This window comes from Eleutherodactylus coqui, chromosome 2, assembly GCF_035609145.1.
Source record: "Eleutherodactylus coqui strain aEleCoq1 chromosome 2, aEleCoq1.hap1, whole genome shotgun sequence".
In the NCBI taxonomy this organism is placed as follows: domain Eukaryota; kingdom Metazoa; phylum Chordata; class Amphibia; order Anura; family Eleutherodactylidae; genus Eleutherodactylus; species Eleutherodactylus coqui.
The window spans coordinates 321,623,700-321,641,891 of NC_089838.1; the positions used below are offsets into that span (position 1 = coordinate 321,623,700).

The following is an 18,192-nucleotide window of genomic DNA, read 5'->3' on the forward strand; positions in this document are numbered from 1 at the left end:
TGGCCAGTGGCCTTGGAGCTATTAGCACCACATTCTAACCCAACTGAGCTAATGCGCCATGAGGCAGAATGGCACATTTTGCCTCTTTGAGCCACATGCCTCATTGCTCCACTTTTCAAAAGAAAAAAGGCTGCTAACTTTTCCAAAGAAGAGCTTGTTGGCTCTTCAGACACTACGTAAGCTTGCCCGTACGGGGATCGAACCCGCGCCCTTGGCGTTATTAGCACCACGCTCTAACCCAACTGAGCTAACCGGCCATGATTTGTGACTGTGTTTTTGGCCTTTTTGATCCACATACACATGCATCACTGCTCCCTTTTCTACATCAAAAAAGCTTGCAAACTTTGACAAAAGACAACTTGACGGCTCTTTGGATACTGGAGAACGTGGCCAGTGGCCTTGGAGCTATTAGCACCACATTCTAACCCAACTGAGCTAATGCGCCATGAGGCAGAATGGCACATTTTGCCTCTTTGAGCCACATGCCTCATTGCTCCACTTTTCAAAAGAAAAAAGGCTGCTAACTTCTCCAAAGAAGAGCTTGTCGGCTCTTCAGACACTACGTAAGCTGGCCCGTACGGGGATCGAACCCGCGACCTTGGCGTTATTAGCACCATGCTCTAACCCAACTGAGCTAACCGGCCATGATTTCTGACTGTGTTTTTGGCCTCTTTGATCCACATACACATGCATCACTGCTCCCTTTTCTACATCAAAAAAGCTTGCAAACTTTGATAAAAGACAACTTGACGGCTCTTTGGATACTGGAGAACGTGGCCAGTGGCCTTGGAGCTATTAGCACCACATTCTAACCCAACTGAGCTAATGCGCCATGAGGCAGAATGGCACATTTTGCCTCTTTGAGCCACATGCCTCATTGCTCCACTTTTCAAAAGAAAAAAGGCTGCTAACTTCTCCAAAGAAGAGCTTGTCGGCTCTTCAGACACTACGTAAGCTGGCCCGTACGGGGATCGAACCCGCGACCTTGGCGTTATTAGCACCATGCTCTAACCCAACTGAGCTAACCGGCCATGATTTCTGACTGTGTTTTTGGCCTCTTTGATCCACATACACATGCATCACTGCTCCCTTTTCTACATCAAAAAAGCTTGCAAACTTTGATAAAAGACAACTTGACGGCTCTTTGGATACTGGAGAACGTGGCCAGTGGCCTTGGAGCTATTAGCACCACATTCTAACCCAACTGAGCTAATGCGCCATGAGGCAGAATGGCACATTTTGCCTCTTTGAGCCACATGCCTCATTGCTCCACTTTTCAAAAGAAAAAAGGCTGCTAACTTCTCCAAAGAAGAGCTTGTCGGCTCTTCAGACACTACGTAAGCTGGCCCGTATGGGGATCGAACCCGCGACCTTGGCGTTATTAGCACCACGCTCTAACCCAACTGAGCTAACCGGCCATGATTTCTGACTGTGTTTGTGACTGTGTTTGTGACCGTGTTTTTGGCCTCTTTGATCCACATACACATGCATCACTGCTCCCTTTTCTACATCAAAAAAGGTTGCGAACTTTGATAAAAGACAACTTGACGGCTCTTTGGATACTGGAGAACGTGGCCAGTGGCCTTGGAGCTATTAGCACCACATTCTAACCCAACTGAGCTAATGCGCCATGAGGCAGAATGGCACATTTTGCCTCTTTGAGCCACTTGCCTCATTGCTCCACTTTTCAAAAGAAAAAAGGCTGCTAACTTTTCCAAAGTAGAGCTTGTCAGCTCTTCAGACACTACGTAAGCTGGCCCGTACGGGGATCGAACCCGCGACCTTGGCGTTATTAGCACCACGCTCTAACCCAACTGAGCTAACCGGCCATGATTTGTGACTGTGTTTTTGGCCTCTTTGATCCACATACACATGCATCACTGCTCCCTTTTCTACATCAAAAAAGCTTGCAAACTTTGATAAAAGACAACTTGACGGCTCTTTGGATACTGGAGAACGTGGCCAGTGGCCTTGGAGCTATTAGCACCACATTCTAACCCAACTGAGCTAATGCGCCATGAGGCAGAATGGCACATTTTGCCTCTTTGAGCCACATGCCTCATTGCTCCACTTTTCAAAAGAAAAAAGGCTGCTAACTTCTCCAAAGAAGAGCTTGTCGGCTCTTCAGACACTACGTAAGCTGGCCCGTACGGGGATCGAACCCGCGACCTTGGCGTTATTAGCACCACGCTCTAACCCAACTGAGCTAACCGGCCATGATTTCTGATTGTGTTTGTGACCGTGTTTTTGGCCTCTTTGATCCACATACACATGCATCACTGCTCCCTTTTCTACATCAAAAAAGGTTGCGAACTTTGATAAAAGACAACTTGACGGCTCTTTGGATACTGGAGAACGTGGCCTTGGAGCTATTAGCACCACATTCTAACCCAACTGAGCTAATGCGCCATGAGGCAGAATGGCACATTTTGCCTCTTTGAGCCACTTGCCTCATTGCTCCACTTTTCAAAAGAAAAAAGCCTGCTAACTTTTCCAAAGTAGAGCTTGTCAGCTCTTCAGACACTACGTAAGCTGGCCCGTACGGGGACCGAACCCGCGACCTTGGCGTTATTAGCACCACGCTCTAACCCAACTGAGCTAACCGGCCATGATTTCTGACTGTGTTTTTGGCCTTTTTGATCCACATACACATGCATCACTGCTCCCTTTTCTACATCAAAAAAGCTTGCAAACTTTGACAAAAGACAACTTGACGGCTCTTTGGATACTGGAGAACGTGGCCAGTGGCCTTGGAGCTATTAGCACCACATTCTAACCCAACTGAGCTAATGCGCCATGAGGCAGAATGGCACATTTTGCCTCTTTGAGCCACATGCCTCATTGCTCCACTTTTCAAAAGAAAAAAGGCTGCTAACTTCTCCAAAGAAGAGCTTGTCGGCTCTTCAGACACTACGTAAGCTGGCCCGTACGGGGATCGAACCCGCAACCTTGGCGTTATTAGCACCATGCTCTAACCCAACTGAGCTAACCGGCCATGATTTCTGACTGTGTTTTTGGCCTCTTTGATCCACATACACATGCATCACTGCTCCCTTTTCTACATCAAAAAAGCTTGCAAACTTTGATAAAAGACAACTTGACGGTTCTTTGGATACTGGAGAACGTGGCCAGTGGCCTTGGAGCTATTAGCACCACATTCTAACCCAACTGAGCTAATGCGCCATGAGGCAGAATGGCACATTTTGCCTCTTTGAGCCACATGCCTCATTGCTCCACTTTTCAAAAGAAAAAAGGCTGCTAACTTCTCCAAAGAAGAGCTTGTCGGCTCTTCAGACACTACGTAAGCTGGCCCGTACGGGGATCGAACCCGCGACCTTGGCGTTATTAGCACCATGCTCTAACCCAACTGAGCTAACCGGCCATGATTTCTGACTGTGTTTTTGGCCTCTTTGATCCACATACACATGCATCACTGCTCCCTTTTCTACATCAAAAAAGCTTGCAAACTTTGATAAAAGACAACTTGACGGCTCTTTGGATACTGGAGAACGTGGCCAGTGGCCTTGGAGCTATTAGCACCACATTCTAACCCAACTGAGCTAATGCGCCATGAGGCAGAATGGCACATTTTGCCTCTTTGAGCCACATGCCTCATTGCTCCACTTTTCAAAAGAAAAAAGGCTGCTAACTTCTCCAAAGAAGAGCTTGTCCGCTCTTCAGACACTACGTAAGCTGGCCCGTACGGGGATCGAACCCGCGACCTTGGCGTTATTAGCACCACGCTCTAACCCAACTGAGCTAACCGGCCATGATTTCTGACTGTGTTTGTGACTGTGTTTGTGACCGTGTTTTTGGCCTCTTTGATCCACATACACATGCATCACTGCTCCCTTTTCTACATCAAAAAAGGTTGCGAACTTTGATAAAAGACAACTTGACGGCTCTTTGGATACTGGAGAACGTGGCCAGTGGCCTTGGAGCTATTAGCACCACATTCTAACCCAACTGAGCTAATGCGCCATGAGGCAGAATGGCACATTTTGCCTCTTTGAGCCACTTGCCTCATTGCTCCACTTTTCAAAAGAAAAAAGGCTGCTAACTTTTCCAAAGTAGAGCTTGTCAGCTCTTCAGACACTACGTAAACTGGCCCGTACGGGGATCGAACCCGCAACCTTGGCGTTATTAGCACCACGCTCTAACCCAACTGAGCTAACCGGCCATGATTTGTGACTGTGTTTTTGGCCTCTTTGATCCACATACACATGCATCACTGCTCCCTTTTCTACATCAAAAAAGCTTGCGAACTTTGATAAAAGACAACTTGACGGCTCTTTGGATACTGGAGAACGTGGCCAGTGGCCTTGGAGCTATTAGCACCACATTCTAACCCAACTGAGCTAATGCGCCATGAGGCAGAATGGCACATTTTGCCTCTTTGAGCCACATGCCTCATTGCTCCACTTTTCAAAAGAAAAAAGGCTGCTAACTTCTCCAAAGAAGAGCTTGTTGGCTCTTCAGACACTACGTAAGCTGGCCCGTACGGGGATCGAACCCGCGACCTTGGCGTTATTAGCACCACGCTCTAACCCAACTGAGCTAACCGGCCATGATTTGTGACTGTGTTTGTGGCCTCTTTGATCCACGTACACATGCATCACTGCTCCCTTTTCTACATCAAGAAAGCTTGCAACCTTTGACAAAAGACAACTTGACGGCTCTTCGGATACTGGAGAACGTGGCCAGTGTCCTTGGAGCTATTAGCACCACATTCTAACCCAACTGAGCTAATGCGCCATGAGGCAGAATGGCACATTTTGCCTCTTTGAGCCACATATACATGCCTCATTCCTTCACTTTTCAAAAGAAAAAAGGCTGCTAACTTTTCCAAAGAAGACTTGTCGGCTCTTCAGACACTACGTAAGCTGGCCCGTACGGGGATCGAACCCGCGACCTTGGCACCATGCTCTAACCCAACTGAGCTAACCGACCATGATTTGTGACTGTTTTTGGCCTCTTTGATCCACGTACACATGCATCACTGCTCCCTTTTCTACATCAAAAAAGCTTGCAAACTCTGACAAAAGACAGCTTGACGGCTCTTCGGATACTGGAGAACCTGGCCAGTGGCCTTGGAGCTATTAGCACCACATTCTAACCCAACTGAGCTAATGCGCCATGAGGCAGAATGGCACATTTTGCCTCTTTGAGCCACATGCCTCATTGCTCCACTTTTCAAAAGAAAAAAGGCTGCTAACTTCTCCAAAGAAGAGCTTGTCAGCTCTTCAGACACTACGTAAGCTGGCCCGTACGGGGATCGAACCCGCGACCTTGGCGTTATTAGCACCATGCTCTAACCCAACTGAGCTAACCGGCCATGATTTCTGACTGTGTTTTTGGCCTCTTTGATCCACATACACATGCATCACTGCTCCCTTTTCTACATCAAAAAAGCTTGCAAACTTTGATAAAAGACAACTTGACGGCTCTTTGGATACTGGAGAACGTGGCCAGTGGCCTTGGAGCTATTAGCACCACATTCTAACCCAACTGAGCTAATGCGCCATGAGGCAGAATGGCACATTTTCCCTCTTTGAGCCACATGCCTCATTGCTCCACTTTTCAAAAGAAAAAAGGCTGCTAACTTCTCCAAAGAAGAGCTTGTCAGCTCTTCAGACACTACGTAAGCTGGCCCGTACGGGGATCGAACCCGCGACCTTGGCGTTATTAGCACCATGCTCTAACCCAACTGAGCTAACCGGCCATGATTTCTGACTGTGTTTTTGGCCTCTTTGATCCACATACACATGCATCACTGCTCCCTTTTCTACATCAAAAAAGCTTGCAAACTTTGATAAAAGACAACTTGACGGCTCTTTGGATACTGGAGAACGTGGCCAGTGGCCTTGGAGCTATTAGCACCACATTCTAACCCAACTGAGCTAATGCGCCATGAGGCAGAATGGCACATTTTCCCTCTTTGAGCCACATGCCTCATTGCTCCACTTTTCAAAAGAAAAAAGGCTGCTAACTTCTCCAAAGAAGAGCTTGTCGGCTCTTCAGACACTACGTAAGCTGGCCCGTACGGGGATCGAACCCGCGACCTTGGCGTTATTAGCACCACGCTCTAACCCAACTGAGCTAACCGGCCATGATTTGTGACTGTGTTTTTGGCCTCTTTGATCCACATACACATGCATCACTGCTCCCTTTTCTACATCAAAAAAGCTTGCAAACTTTGATAAAAGACAACTTGACGGCTCTTTGGATACTGGAGAACGTAGCCAGTGGCCTTGGAGCTATTAGCACCACATTCTAACCCAACTGAGCTAATGCGCCATGAGGCAGAATGGCACATTTTGCCTCTTTGAGCCACATGCCTCATTGCTCCACTTTTCAAAAGAAAAAAGGCTGCTAACTTCTCCAAAGAAGAGCTTGTCGGCTCTTCAGACACTACGTAAGCTGGCCCGTACGGGGATCGAACCCGCGACCTTGGCGTTATTAGCACCACGCTCTAACCCAACTGAGCTAACCGGCCATGATTTCTGACTGTTTGTGACCGTGTTTTTGGCCTCTTTGATCCACGTACACATGCAACACTGCTCCCTTTTCTACATCAAGAAAGCTTGCAACCTTTGACAAAAGACAACTTGACGGCTCTTCGGATACTGGAGAACGTGGCCAGTGTCCTTGGAGCTATTAGCACCACATTCTAACCCAACTGAGCTAATGCGCCATGAGGCAGAATGGCACATTTTGCCTCTTTGAGCCACATATACATGCCTCATTCCTTCACTTTTCAAAAGAAAAAAGGCTGCTAACTTTTCCAAAGAAGACTTGTCGGCTCTTCAGACACTACGTAAGCTGGCCCGTACGGGGATCGAACCCGCGACCTTGGCACCATGCTCTAACCCAACTGAGCTAACCGACCATGATTTGTGACTGTTTTTGGCCTCTTTGATCCACGTACACATGCATCACTGCTCCCTTTTCTACATCAAAAAAGCTTGCAAACTCTGACAAAAGACAGCTTGACGGCTCTTCGGATACTGGAGAACCTGGCCAGTGGCCTTGGAGCTATTAGCACCACATTCTAACCAAACTGAGCTAATGCGCCATGAGGCAGAATGGCACATTTTGCCTCTTTGAGCCACATACACATGCCTCATTGCTCCACTTTTCAAAAGAAAAAAAGCTGCTAACTTTTCCAAAGAAGAGCTTGGCAGCTCTTCAGACACTACGTAAGCTGGCCCATACAGGGATCGAACCCGCGACCTTGGCGTTATTAGCACCACATTCTAACCCAACTGAGCTAACCGGCCATGATTTGTCACTCTGTTTTTGGCCTCTTTGATCCACGTTCACATGTCTCATTGTTCCCCTTTTCAAAAGAAAAAAGGCTGCTAACTTTTCCAAAGAAGAGCTTGTCGGCTCTTCAGACACTACTTAAGCTGACCGTACGGGGATCGAACCCACAATTTTGGCATTATTGGCACCACACTCTAACAAAACTGAGCTAACCGGCCATGATTTGTGACTGTGTTTTTGGCCTCTTTGATCCACATACACATGCATCACTGCTCCCTTTTCTACATCAAAAAAGCTTGCAAACTTTGACAAAAGACAACTTGACGGCTCTTCGGATACTGGAGAACATGGCCAGTGTCCTTGGATCTATTAGCACCACATTCTAACCCAAATGAGCTAATGGGCCATGAGACAGAATGGCACATTTTGCCTGTTTGAGACACATACCTTATTGCTCCACTTTTCAAAAAAATGTCTCTTCCCTTCCCACTGGTTCCCATTATTCCATTTGTAACTGGTTCAGCAGATCATAATTCCTCCGATGATTTATGTTTGCCTCCTTTGTGCCATCCTTGGAGTGGCCTTTTGTTGCATTTTCATGCCACTCTTTTGGGCAGCAAGAGTTGCCCAAAAGGACCATCAGTTCTTGTACAACTTTACTGTTTTTAATTGTTTTGTTTTTTTCATTTGCTGTCAAGAATGACCTCACTTTCCAGATGGGTTAGTAGGGATGAACAATGCCAAAGGCATAGCATGAGTGCATATAGATGTTAGCCGTGTTCTCTTGAGCATGCTTGCATGCTTCTTCCAGAGCTCACAATTCGGGCTGACATGTGAGATGGAAGAATACCCTGTATAGAACCTGCCTTCTTGACCATACCTCAATCCATCCATAAAGAGTATAAAATCAGGGTTGTTCAATGACTGATCAACATCATGACTTAATCCCCTATCTACTGGGCCATTAGCTGAAAGGAGAACTATCACATGAATATCCCTCCCCTCCTTTTCCAGATGTAGCATGGTAGCTTGATTGAGGGTGTTGCAGCACCCACACGTAAAGTGACAAGAACACAGTGCACTGTAGGCAAAAGTGTCATTCTGTCAACCAAAGTTTGAGCAGAACCTGTGCTAGTATTGGCCGTGACATCATGTGGCCTAATACTGTCACAGAAAAATCGAAAGCTATCTCAGAACTTCTGTCCAGATGATGCTACTGTTTCTAACACAAGAGAGCACACCACAAACAATATTTCAAAAGCTTGATTTACAATGTGTGTAAAATTTAGTGCTTTTTTTTCTTTTCCTGTAATGCCTTGTCAGTGGAGTAGAAAGATTCATTGCATAAACATTCATCTACAAAAAAGTGCACTTTAGCACAGTGTTTATTATTGCTTATCCTGGACTTTTGAGTTCATGAATCTAATGCCAGAACTGCAGTGTACACTGACAAGTACATATGCAAAGGCATAAAAAAAGAAAACAAAAGTGTGGATGAGCGGTCAGTAGAGCCTTATATGGGAGAGAAATTTTTATCCCTAGTCAATATCTTCATCACACATTTTACATTCATCACAGCTTGAACACTTGTGATTAACTATCATCCATCCATGCGGCCAAGTCTTTCTCTCTCATATAAATCTTAATGACCATATAATTCTATACACACAATGCTTACTGCATAGCATAAAAATTTATGCAACTACTACCATTCCTCTCATCTGCAGAGTCACTTGTTCCTCCAACCTAAACAACCCCCTTCCAGAATGTGCCTGCTATGGAGCTAAGATGGTGCTTGGGCAGTGGCCAAAGGTATTGTTACAGCAGATTCTAAAATAGCTGCAGGCCATGACTGGCACTAAAATGGCCACCAAGAGCGTGCTGTGACTATGAGTACTATCAAGCCAGGCAATCATCTTGCCATGCCTTATTCCTTTGTTTGCAATGCCAACAAGTCTATCCAAGGGCTTGTATGGGGGTGGGGCCGACGCAATAGGAGCAAGCACATCATGTGCTGCCTCCTTATCAGAGGGGGCAGCATCACCATTTGACTTTCCATCATCCACAAGAAAGAAACCACCTCCTCCTTCTCCAAGAGACAATAACTATACATGAATCCACCATTTTCATTCCCATACCCTTTCTTTTTTCCTAATCAACACATTCTTGCCATAAGGCTCACTTAGCTTACCTCCCAAGTTAGATTCTGCAATTAACATCAACCTTTTTCAACTTGCTCACATTCTGTTTCTCTTCTATGTGAAGTACCATTTGCAGTGTTGTGTAACATTTTCAACATCCATTCACTTACTGCCTACCTTATCCACTTAATATGATCTATATACACAACCCAAGTCCTGTAAAAATTGCGCTACTCCTAGATCACCCATCATTCAGCAGGAATGCGTACCTTTGCTTGGAATGACTATTTTATAAAAACCTTTGAGAGTTCGTTCAGCATACCATCAGTGTTTCATCAAACACAGGAAAACCCTGGATGAATGGCAAACAAACAAACCCTACACAGCACCAAGCCATTCCCCAGTACAATGAAACGAATCAGGGTTCTTACTTGCTAAGGGAGAGAGGCTATAAATTATACAAAGAACCCATATGTGGATTTGACGTACCCGACCAAAAGCTCTTAAGACAGACGAGAGACAATATAAGGTGTGAAGGTATATAGTACATATGAATTACATGACTCACCTCACTACTGATAGTACATATGAATTATATGACTCACCTCACTACTGAAGTTTCTCCAATTAAAATCATAAGAGATTTCTTAGTGTGTTTCATTGCCTGGTCCTAAATATGAGAAGTCCTCTATACGAATCCCTGACACATGACACAGTCTTTATCATCTGACAATGAAAGCTCTTCTGAGTTTATAACAAAGCAGACAATGTATATACAAGTTCACTTATGTATGATCAGAAATGCATGCCCCCTGTAGTCATAAGAACTCATGATTGGCCCTAGGTGCTAATGGTTTACCATATGTTAACACCTCAAGGCATGTCACTACTAAATATGTTATTCCTAGGAACCTGAAACGGACTTCTGTGTAAACTGTTTTAGCAGTTTCTATATGCGTAGGGTATAAGAAACCGTTATCTCTAGACATTCCTAAGCCGTGACAGGATATGGGCCTACATCTATATACCAGTGTACAACACAAACTGAGTTAACTATTTAGATGCTGGTTACCCACTAAAGAGGAAGATATAATAATATCTATCTATCTATCTATCCATCCATCCATCCTGTTATGGGAATAAATCATACTCCAGAAGATTTCACTGGTTTGCTCCACATTGGTTATAATGAGAAGCTTCATGCATGAATATATGTATTTGAACTCATGGATGCTATCCGTCAGCCCCCATACTCTTCTGGTTTATTCCAAGGAAGTACAATATAAATATACTGAATATGACGCACCAATTACATGCATGCCCCCAACAACATAATAACTCATGATTGGCCTAGTATGTAATGACGCTAATGATTAACATATGTGTATGCCCCAGGTATATGTTGCTATGTGAACATCTATATACCCAAGTAGTATAGACTTTATTTATATTCCAATCTGGACTGAAAGTATGCAGTCAGAGATAAGAAGTTCCTCCCCTTGCTAGCAAGCTATGGGAACCATACTTGGGAGCTTCAACTTCTACTTGTACATATCAACCTATAATTTGGAGCTTGTTAACTATTTAACTGCTAGCTATTTTCTATGCAGGTGGTGTGAGGTACTGAGGAGCGTGATAGTGGATGATCATTACATCACCCCTAGGTTCCGCTATTATGTCTAGTAGAGCTGGAGGAAGTTCCTGTCCCACTGTTTGAGACATGAAAATCCAGGAGTGCAATGTAATCTCCAGCAAGTAGTTGCTGGAGATCTTTTCTTTAAAAATCTTTGGGCCTGGATTTTTGGAATTGATGACAGGTTGGTAGTGGGACCATCCATTCCACCTCCTTCACTCCGGGTTATGTGCAAGGTTAATCAGCACAGGTGCTGAGAGTGGGCCAGAAAGTGTTGTATATAAATAGCAGTGTGCACTGACACAGAGGGAGACTGGATGGCTGCTGGACCCAGACAGCCTGATATAGCTACTGGAGGTAAAAGCCCTGCTGTTTGGTGCACCTGCAGCAAGTAACCTGTACAGTCAGGGACTGTCTGTTATACTAAATGCTGTTATACTAAATGTTATACTAAATGCTTGTTTTCATGCCTGAAGCCAAGGCTGGATTTGCTTTTGATTTGTTGGACTAAAATAAATACAGGTCAAGCCTGTACTTGGACTTTAAATATGTGTCTCCGTCTCTGACTGCCGAACACCCCGCAAACACGCACTCTACTGAGCTGTCTTCCCACAGTGGATATATATATATATATATATATATATATATATATATATATATATACTAGCTTACCCGTCGCGCGTTGCTGCGAAGACAGACAGACAGACATACATTCGTTTTTAAACGTTGCTGCAACATCAGAAGAAAGGAAAATCAAGGAAACTCGTTCTTATAACATTGAATTTATTGTTTTATTTCTATGTATTTAATCAAGTGCTTGTGGATACACAATATTTTTTTGTTTTTCCGTCTGGTGCGTAGACGAATAAATCCGAAGGTTTTCCGACGCGTGAGCTGGCCACATACAGTTGTCCATGTGAGAAGCACGGATTCTCCAAATCTAGCCCACACACTTGCAGCGATTGTCCTTGTGCTCTGTTGATGGTCATTGCAAAAGCGAGTCGCACCGGAAACGGTAAACGTTTGAATTCAAATGGCATATCTGTTGGGATAATTGGAATCCGTGGCAACAGGACATCTTCCCCTTTGAATTTCCCACTCAGAATTGTAGCTACGATGACATTGTTCATCATCTTTTTCACTGAAAGTCTTGTACCGTTGCAAAGTCTGGTGGATGGATGTTTCGGAGAAGAATGATAGGCACGCCTATTTTCAATGTTAAAATATGCGGTGGCATACCTGGAAAATCGAGTGAATTCAAGAATTCCGTTGGGTAATTGACAGCTTCATCTTGATTCATCACAGTATCGATGGACTTATACGTTGTCGCTTCGCCTGGTATTCTGTTTTGAATGCTGAAATTGATGGCATTGACATCGTTGTTGGTAGCTGCTAATATAGTCCGTGTGCTGAGCCACTGATGATTTTGGTAATTCCGCGCAATATTTGGGAACACCTTTTGAATCAATTCGTCTTTGGTTGATGTCATCTTTCCAAAGTTTGTTGGCAATGTGATACATTGTGTAGATCTGTCGATAGGCATTTTCCCATTTCCAATATCCAGCAATTGTTTTGCGAAGCGTTCGGCGGATGCATCATTTTGTAGTTGAACACGCATATTGGTTTTCAAAGTCAATTTCTTTACATGTCGCCATAGAACTGATGATTTGAGACATGCATTAAGTTCATCAGCGGGTGTTGAACGGGGTATAACTGGCAGAGTTTGTCGAAAATCACCAGACAATAAAATGAGTGCTCCACCGAAGGGCTGTGCATTTTCCCTCAAATCTTGCAGTGTACGATCAAGCGCTTCCAATGCTTTTTTGTGAGCCATTGTGCATTCGTCCCATATGATAAGTTCACAAGTTTGGAGAACTTTGCCCATTCCGGAATTTATGGTGATATTGCATGTTGGCGTCTCAGTGGCTTGCAAATTCAAGGGCAATTTCAGTGCTGAATGTGCTGTTCGACCACCATCCAAAAGTGTTGCCGCAATTCCAGATGATGCAATTGCCAGTGCAATTTTATTCCATGATCGTATAGTTGCCAAAATGATTGAAATGAGAAACGTTTTGCCAGTACCTCCGGGCGCATCTATGAAGTACAATCCTCTGCTTTGATTTGTAATTGCTTTTATGCTTGTGTCATATACAATGCGTTGTTCTGGAACCAATTTTGGAAGATTCTTTTCAACAAATGTACCCAAATCATTGACATCGAAGTGTGTTTCACGTTGCAAATCACGATCATAAGCGTCATTTGCAGCTCGATTCGGTGCACACATTCCCAACTGCACCAATCCTTTGTTAGCGATTGCCAAACATATATCCTCGATCGAAACTAACGCCTCATTATACACGTTTGTTGTGAATTGCATCTCCGGATTCGTTGCTCGCAAAGACGTAGGATGTCTTCACTCATGTAATCTTTGTATTTTTCCCAAAGATCTTTTGGATTGGATGGGAAACACGTTGTCAATATTATCACAAATAACGTGCGTATTTGCTGTAGTTGAGCAGTATTCGATGCATCATTGAGTGCTGTGTCCCAATGGGCATCGTTTTCAATAAGATTTAATTGTTGGCAAGCTTCTCGATAGGTCGCACATACTTCACCATTTACTGTTCTCAGTTCTTGGAAGGATTTCGGTCCACGCATGTTAACTAACAGTAAGCGCAAGTAAAAACATTCTTGATTGTTTGGATGAACTGTATACAGGCGGCCTAACGTGTCGGACGAATATATATTCGGATGTCCTTCAACTGGTTTGCCCTGTTTACGACGTTGAAAATTTTTCGCTGATGCATTCCATGTGTAGTATTTTGGCACTTCTGAGTAAAGTAGCGTTCATGTGTGAAAATCTGGGCAATTCAAGAAAGTGATGGGAACGACACAGCAACGGATAGGGCAAGCGAGGGGCTACATGTTGGGCTGCATCTCAAGTTCACAGGTCCCACTATTAAGCCACAATAGCGGCAAGAGTGGGCCCCCCCCTCCCAACAACTTTTACTTCTGAAAAGCCCTCATTAGCATGGCATACCTTTGCTAAGCACCACACTAGCTACAACAAAGCACAATCACTGCCTGGATGACACTCCGCTGCCACTTCTCCTGGGTTACATGCTGACCAACCGCCCCCCCCTCCCCCCCACAGCGCACACCAAAGTGTCCCTGCGCAGCCTTCAGCTGCCCTCATGCCACGCCACACTCATGTCTATTTAGAAGTGCGTCTGCCATGAGGAGGAACCGCAGGCACACACTGCAGAGGATTGGCACGGCTAGGCAGCGACCCTCTTTAAAAGGGGCGGGGCGATAGCCCACAATGCTGTACAGAAGCAATGAGAAATATAATCCTGTGCCACCGCCATCAGGAGCTGCACACGTGGGCATAGCAATGGGGAACCTATGTGCCACACACTATTCATTCTGTCAAGGTGTCTGCATGCCCCAGTCAGACCGCGGTTTTTAATTCATAGACACAGGCAGGTACAACTCCCTATTGTGAAGTCCCTGTGGACCAACAGCATGGGTGGCTCCCTGGAACCCACCGGCGGTACATAAAAATATCCCATTGCAGTGCCCATCACAGCTGAGGTAGTAATGTCATGTTTAATGCAGGTGGGCTTCGGCCCACACTGCATGCCCCAGTCAGACTGGGGTTCTTTACAAGTGGAAACAGATGCATTTATAATTCCCTGTGGACCCACAGCATGGGTGGGTGCCAGGAAGCCACCGGCGGTACATAGAAATATCCCATTGCATTGCCCAACACAGCTGAGGTAGTAATGTTGTGCTTAATGCAGGTGGGCTTCGGCCCACACTGCATGCCCCAGTCAGACTGGGGTTCTTTACAAGTGGACAGATGTAGGTTAAACTCCGTGTGCACCTACAGCATGGGTGGCTCCCTGGAACCCACCGGCGATACACAAAAATATCCCATTGCAGTGCCCAACACAGCGGATATAATGTCAGCTGTAATGCAGGTGGGCTAAAAATTCATTTGATTACACTGTAGGCGAGGGCCCACAAAAATTGCTGTATCAACAGTACTAATGTACCTCCAAAAAATTGGCCATGGCCAACCAAGAGGGCAGGTGAAACCCATTAATCGCTTTGGTTAATGTGGCTTAAGTGGTAACTAGGCCTGGAGGCAGCCCAGTTTAACGAAAAATTGGTTCAAGTTAAAGTTTCAACGCTTTAATGAGCATTGAAACATATAAAAATTGTTTAGAAAAATTATATGAGTGAGCCTTGTGGCCCTAAGAAAAATTGCCCGTTCAGCGTGATTACGTGAGGTTTCAGGAGGAGGAGCAGGAGGAGGAGGAGGAATATTAGACACAGATTGATGAAGCAGAAATGTCCCCGTTTTGGATGGTAAGAGAGAACGTAGCTTCCATCCGCGGGTGCAGCCTACGTATTGCTTAGGTATCGCTGCTGTCCGCTGGTGGAGAAGAGAAGAATGGGGAAATCCAGGCTTTGTTCATCTTGATGAGTGTTAGCCTGTCGGCACTGTCGGTTGACAGGCGGGTACGCTTATCTGTGATGATTCCCCCAGCCACACTAAACACCCTCTCTGACAAGACGCTAGCCGCAGGACAAGCAAGCACCTCCAGGGCATACAGCGCGAGTTCAGGCCACGTGTCCAGCTTCGACACCCAGTAGTTGTGGGGGCAGAGGCGTCACGGAGGACGGTCGTGCGATCGGCTACGTACTCCCTCACCATCCTTTTACAGTGCTCCCGCCGACTCAGCCTTGACTGGGGAGCGGTGACGCAGTCTTGCTGGGGAGCCATAAAGCTGGCAAAGGCCTTGGAGAATGTTCCCCTGCCTGCGCTGTACATGCTGCCTGATCTCTGCGCCTCCCCTGCTACCTGGCCCTCGGAACTGCGCCTTCTGCCACCAGCGCTGTCGGATGGGAAGTTTACCATCAGTTTGTCCACCAGCGTCCTGTGGTATAGCATCATTCTCGAACCCCTTTCCTCTTCGGGAATGAGAGTGCAAAGGCTCTCCTTATACCGTGGATCGAGCAGTGTGTACACCCAGTAATCCGTAGTGGCCAGAATGCGTGTAACGCGAGGGTCACGAGAAAGGCATCCTAACATGAAGTCAGCCATGTGTGCCAGGGTACCTGTACGCAACACATGGCTGTCTTCACTAGGAAGATCACTTTCAGGATCCTCCTCCTCCTCCTCTTCCTCCTCCTATGGCCATACACGCTGAAAGGATGACAGCCCAGCAGCATGTGTACCCTCACCAGTGGGCCAAGCTGTCTCTTCCCCCTCCTCCTCATCCTCCTCATGCTCCTCCTCCTCCTCCTCAACGCGCTGAGATATAGACAGGCGGGTGCTCTGACTATCCAGCGACATACTGTCTTCCCCCGGCTCTGTTTCCGAGCGCAAAGCGTCTGCCTTTATGCTTTGCAGGAAACTTCTCAAGATGCATAGCAGAGGAATGGTGACGCTAATGATTGCAGCATCGCCGCTCACCACCTGGGTAGACTCCTCAAATTTTCCAAGGACCTGGCAGATGTCTGCCAACCAGGGCCACTCTTCTGTAAATAATTGAGGAGGCTGACTCCCACTGCGCCGCACAAGTTGGAGTTGGTATTCCACTATAGCTCTACGCTGCTCATAGAGTCTGGCCAACATGTGGAGCGTAGAGTTCCACTGTGTGGGCACGTCGCACAGCAGTCGGTGCACTGGCAGATTAAACCTATGTTGCAGTGTCCGCAGGGTGGCAGCGTGCGTGAGGGATTTGCGGAAATGTGCGCAGAGCTGGCGCACCTTTCCGAGCAGGTATGACAAGTGGGGGTAGCTTTTCAGAAAGCGCTGAACCACCAAATTAAACACATGGGCCAGGCATGGCACGTGCGTGAGGCTGCCGAGCTGCAGAGCCGCCACCAGCTTACGGCCGTTGTCACACACGACCATGCCCGGTTGGAGGCTCAGCGGCGCAAGCCAGTGGTCGGTCTGCTCTGTCAGACCCTGCAGCAGTTCGTGGGCCGTGTGCCTCTTCTCTCCTAAGCTGAGTAGTTTCAGCACGGCCTGCTGACGCTTGCCCACCGCTGTGCTGCCACGCCGCGTGACACCGACTGCTGGCGACGTGCTGCTGACACATCTTGATTGCGAGACAGAGGTTGCGTTGGAGGAGGAGGAGGAGGAAGGTGCTTTAGTGGAGGAAGCATACACCGCCGCAGATACCACCACCGAGCTGTGGCCCGCAATTCTGGGGGTGGGTAGCACGTGAGCGGTCCCAGGCTCTGACTCTGTCCCAGCCTCCACTAAATTCACCCAATGTGCCGTCAGGGAGATATAGTGGCCCTGCCCGCCTGTGCTTGTCCACGTGTCCGTTGTTAAGTGGACCTTGGCAGTAACCGCGTTGGTGAGGGCGCGTACAATGTTGCGGGAGACGTGGTCGTGCAGGGCTGGGACGGCACATCGGGAAAAGTAGTGGCGACTGGGAACCGAGTAGCGCGGGGCAGCCGCCGCCATCATGCTTTTGAAAGCCTCCGTTTCCACAAGCCTATACGGCAGCATCTTTAGGCTGATCAATTTTGCAATGTGCACGTTTAACGCTTGAGCGTGCGGGTGCGTGGCATCGTACTTGCGCTTGCGCTCAAACTGTGGCACTAGCGACGTCTGGACGCTGCGCTGAGAGACATTGCTGGATGGGGCCGAGGACAGCGGAGGTGAGGGTGTGGGTGCAGGCCAGGAGACGGTAGTGCCTGTGTCCTCAGAGGGGGGTTGGATCTCAGTGGCAGGTTGGGGCACAGGGGGAGAGGCAGTGGTGCAAACCGGAGGCGGTGAACGGGCATCGTCCCACCTTGTGGGGTGCTTGGCCATCATATGCCTGCGCATGCTGTTGGTGGTGCCTCCCCAGCTGATCTTGGCGCGACAAAGGTTGCACACCACTGTTCGTCGGTCGTCAGGCGTCTCAGTGAAAAACTGCCACACCGTAGAGCACCTTGACCTGTGCAGGGTGGCATGGCGCGAGGGGGCGCTTTGGGAAACAGTTGGTGGATTATTCGGTCTGGCCCTGCCTCTACCCCTGGCCACCGCACTGGCTCGGCCTGTGCCCACACCCTCACTTGGCCCTCCGCGTCCTCGGCTGCGTCCACGTCCTATAGGCCTACCCCTACCCCTCAGCATGGTGT

At 47.0% G+C, this 18,192-nt stretch overlaps 11 non-coding genes across 11 annotated transcripts; all 11 read right to left on the reverse strand.

The window, feature by feature from the left end:
• Window positions 1-569: 569 nt before the first annotated feature.
• TRNAI-AAU (transfer RNA isoleucine (anticodon AAU)) lies at window positions 570-644 on the reverse strand. The gene has a single exon. It is a non-coding gene; the product is annotated as a tRNA-Ile (tRNA).
• A 312-nt stretch (window positions 645-956) lies between these two features.
• On the reverse strand, window positions 957-1,031 carry TRNAI-AAU (transfer RNA isoleucine (anticodon AAU)). Its single transcript has one exon. It is a non-coding gene; the product is annotated as a tRNA-Ile (tRNA).
• A 723-nt stretch (window positions 1,032-1,754) lies between these two features.
• TRNAI-AAU (transfer RNA isoleucine (anticodon AAU)) lies at window positions 1,755-1,829 on the reverse strand. Its single transcript has one exon. It is a non-coding gene; the product is annotated as a tRNA-Ile (tRNA).
• Window positions 1,830-2,141: 312 nt separating this feature from the next.
• On the reverse strand, window positions 2,142-2,216 carry TRNAI-AAU (transfer RNA isoleucine (anticodon AAU)). The gene has a single exon. It is a non-coding gene; the product is annotated as a tRNA-Ile (tRNA).
• A 1,091-nt stretch (window positions 2,217-3,307) lies between these two features.
• On the reverse strand, window positions 3,308-3,382 carry TRNAI-AAU (transfer RNA isoleucine (anticodon AAU)). The gene has a single exon. It is a non-coding gene; the product is annotated as a tRNA-Ile (tRNA).
• Window positions 3,383-3,694: 312 nt separating this feature from the next.
• On the reverse strand, window positions 3,695-3,769 carry TRNAI-AAU (transfer RNA isoleucine (anticodon AAU)). Its single transcript has one exon. It is a non-coding gene; the product is annotated as a tRNA-Ile (tRNA).
• Window positions 3,770-4,492: 723 nt separating this feature from the next.
• TRNAI-AAU (transfer RNA isoleucine (anticodon AAU)) lies at window positions 4,493-4,567 on the reverse strand. The gene has a single exon. It is a non-coding gene; the product is annotated as a tRNA-Ile (tRNA).
• Window positions 4,568-5,260: 693 nt separating this feature from the next.
• On the reverse strand, window positions 5,261-5,335 carry TRNAI-AAU (transfer RNA isoleucine (anticodon AAU)). Its single transcript has one exon. It is a non-coding gene; the product is annotated as a tRNA-Ile (tRNA).
• Window positions 5,336-5,647: 312 nt separating this feature from the next.
• On the reverse strand, window positions 5,648-5,722 carry TRNAI-AAU (transfer RNA isoleucine (anticodon AAU)). Its single transcript has one exon. It is a non-coding gene; the product is annotated as a tRNA-Ile (tRNA).
• A 312-nt stretch (window positions 5,723-6,034) lies between these two features.
• TRNAI-AAU (transfer RNA isoleucine (anticodon AAU)) lies at window positions 6,035-6,109 on the reverse strand. The gene has a single exon. It is a non-coding gene; the product is annotated as a tRNA-Ile (tRNA).
• A 312-nt stretch (window positions 6,110-6,421) lies between these two features.
• TRNAI-AAU (transfer RNA isoleucine (anticodon AAU)) lies at window positions 6,422-6,496 on the reverse strand. Its single transcript has one exon. It is a non-coding gene; the product is annotated as a tRNA-Ile (tRNA).
• Between the last annotated feature and the right edge of the window lie 11,696 nt (window positions 6,497-18,192).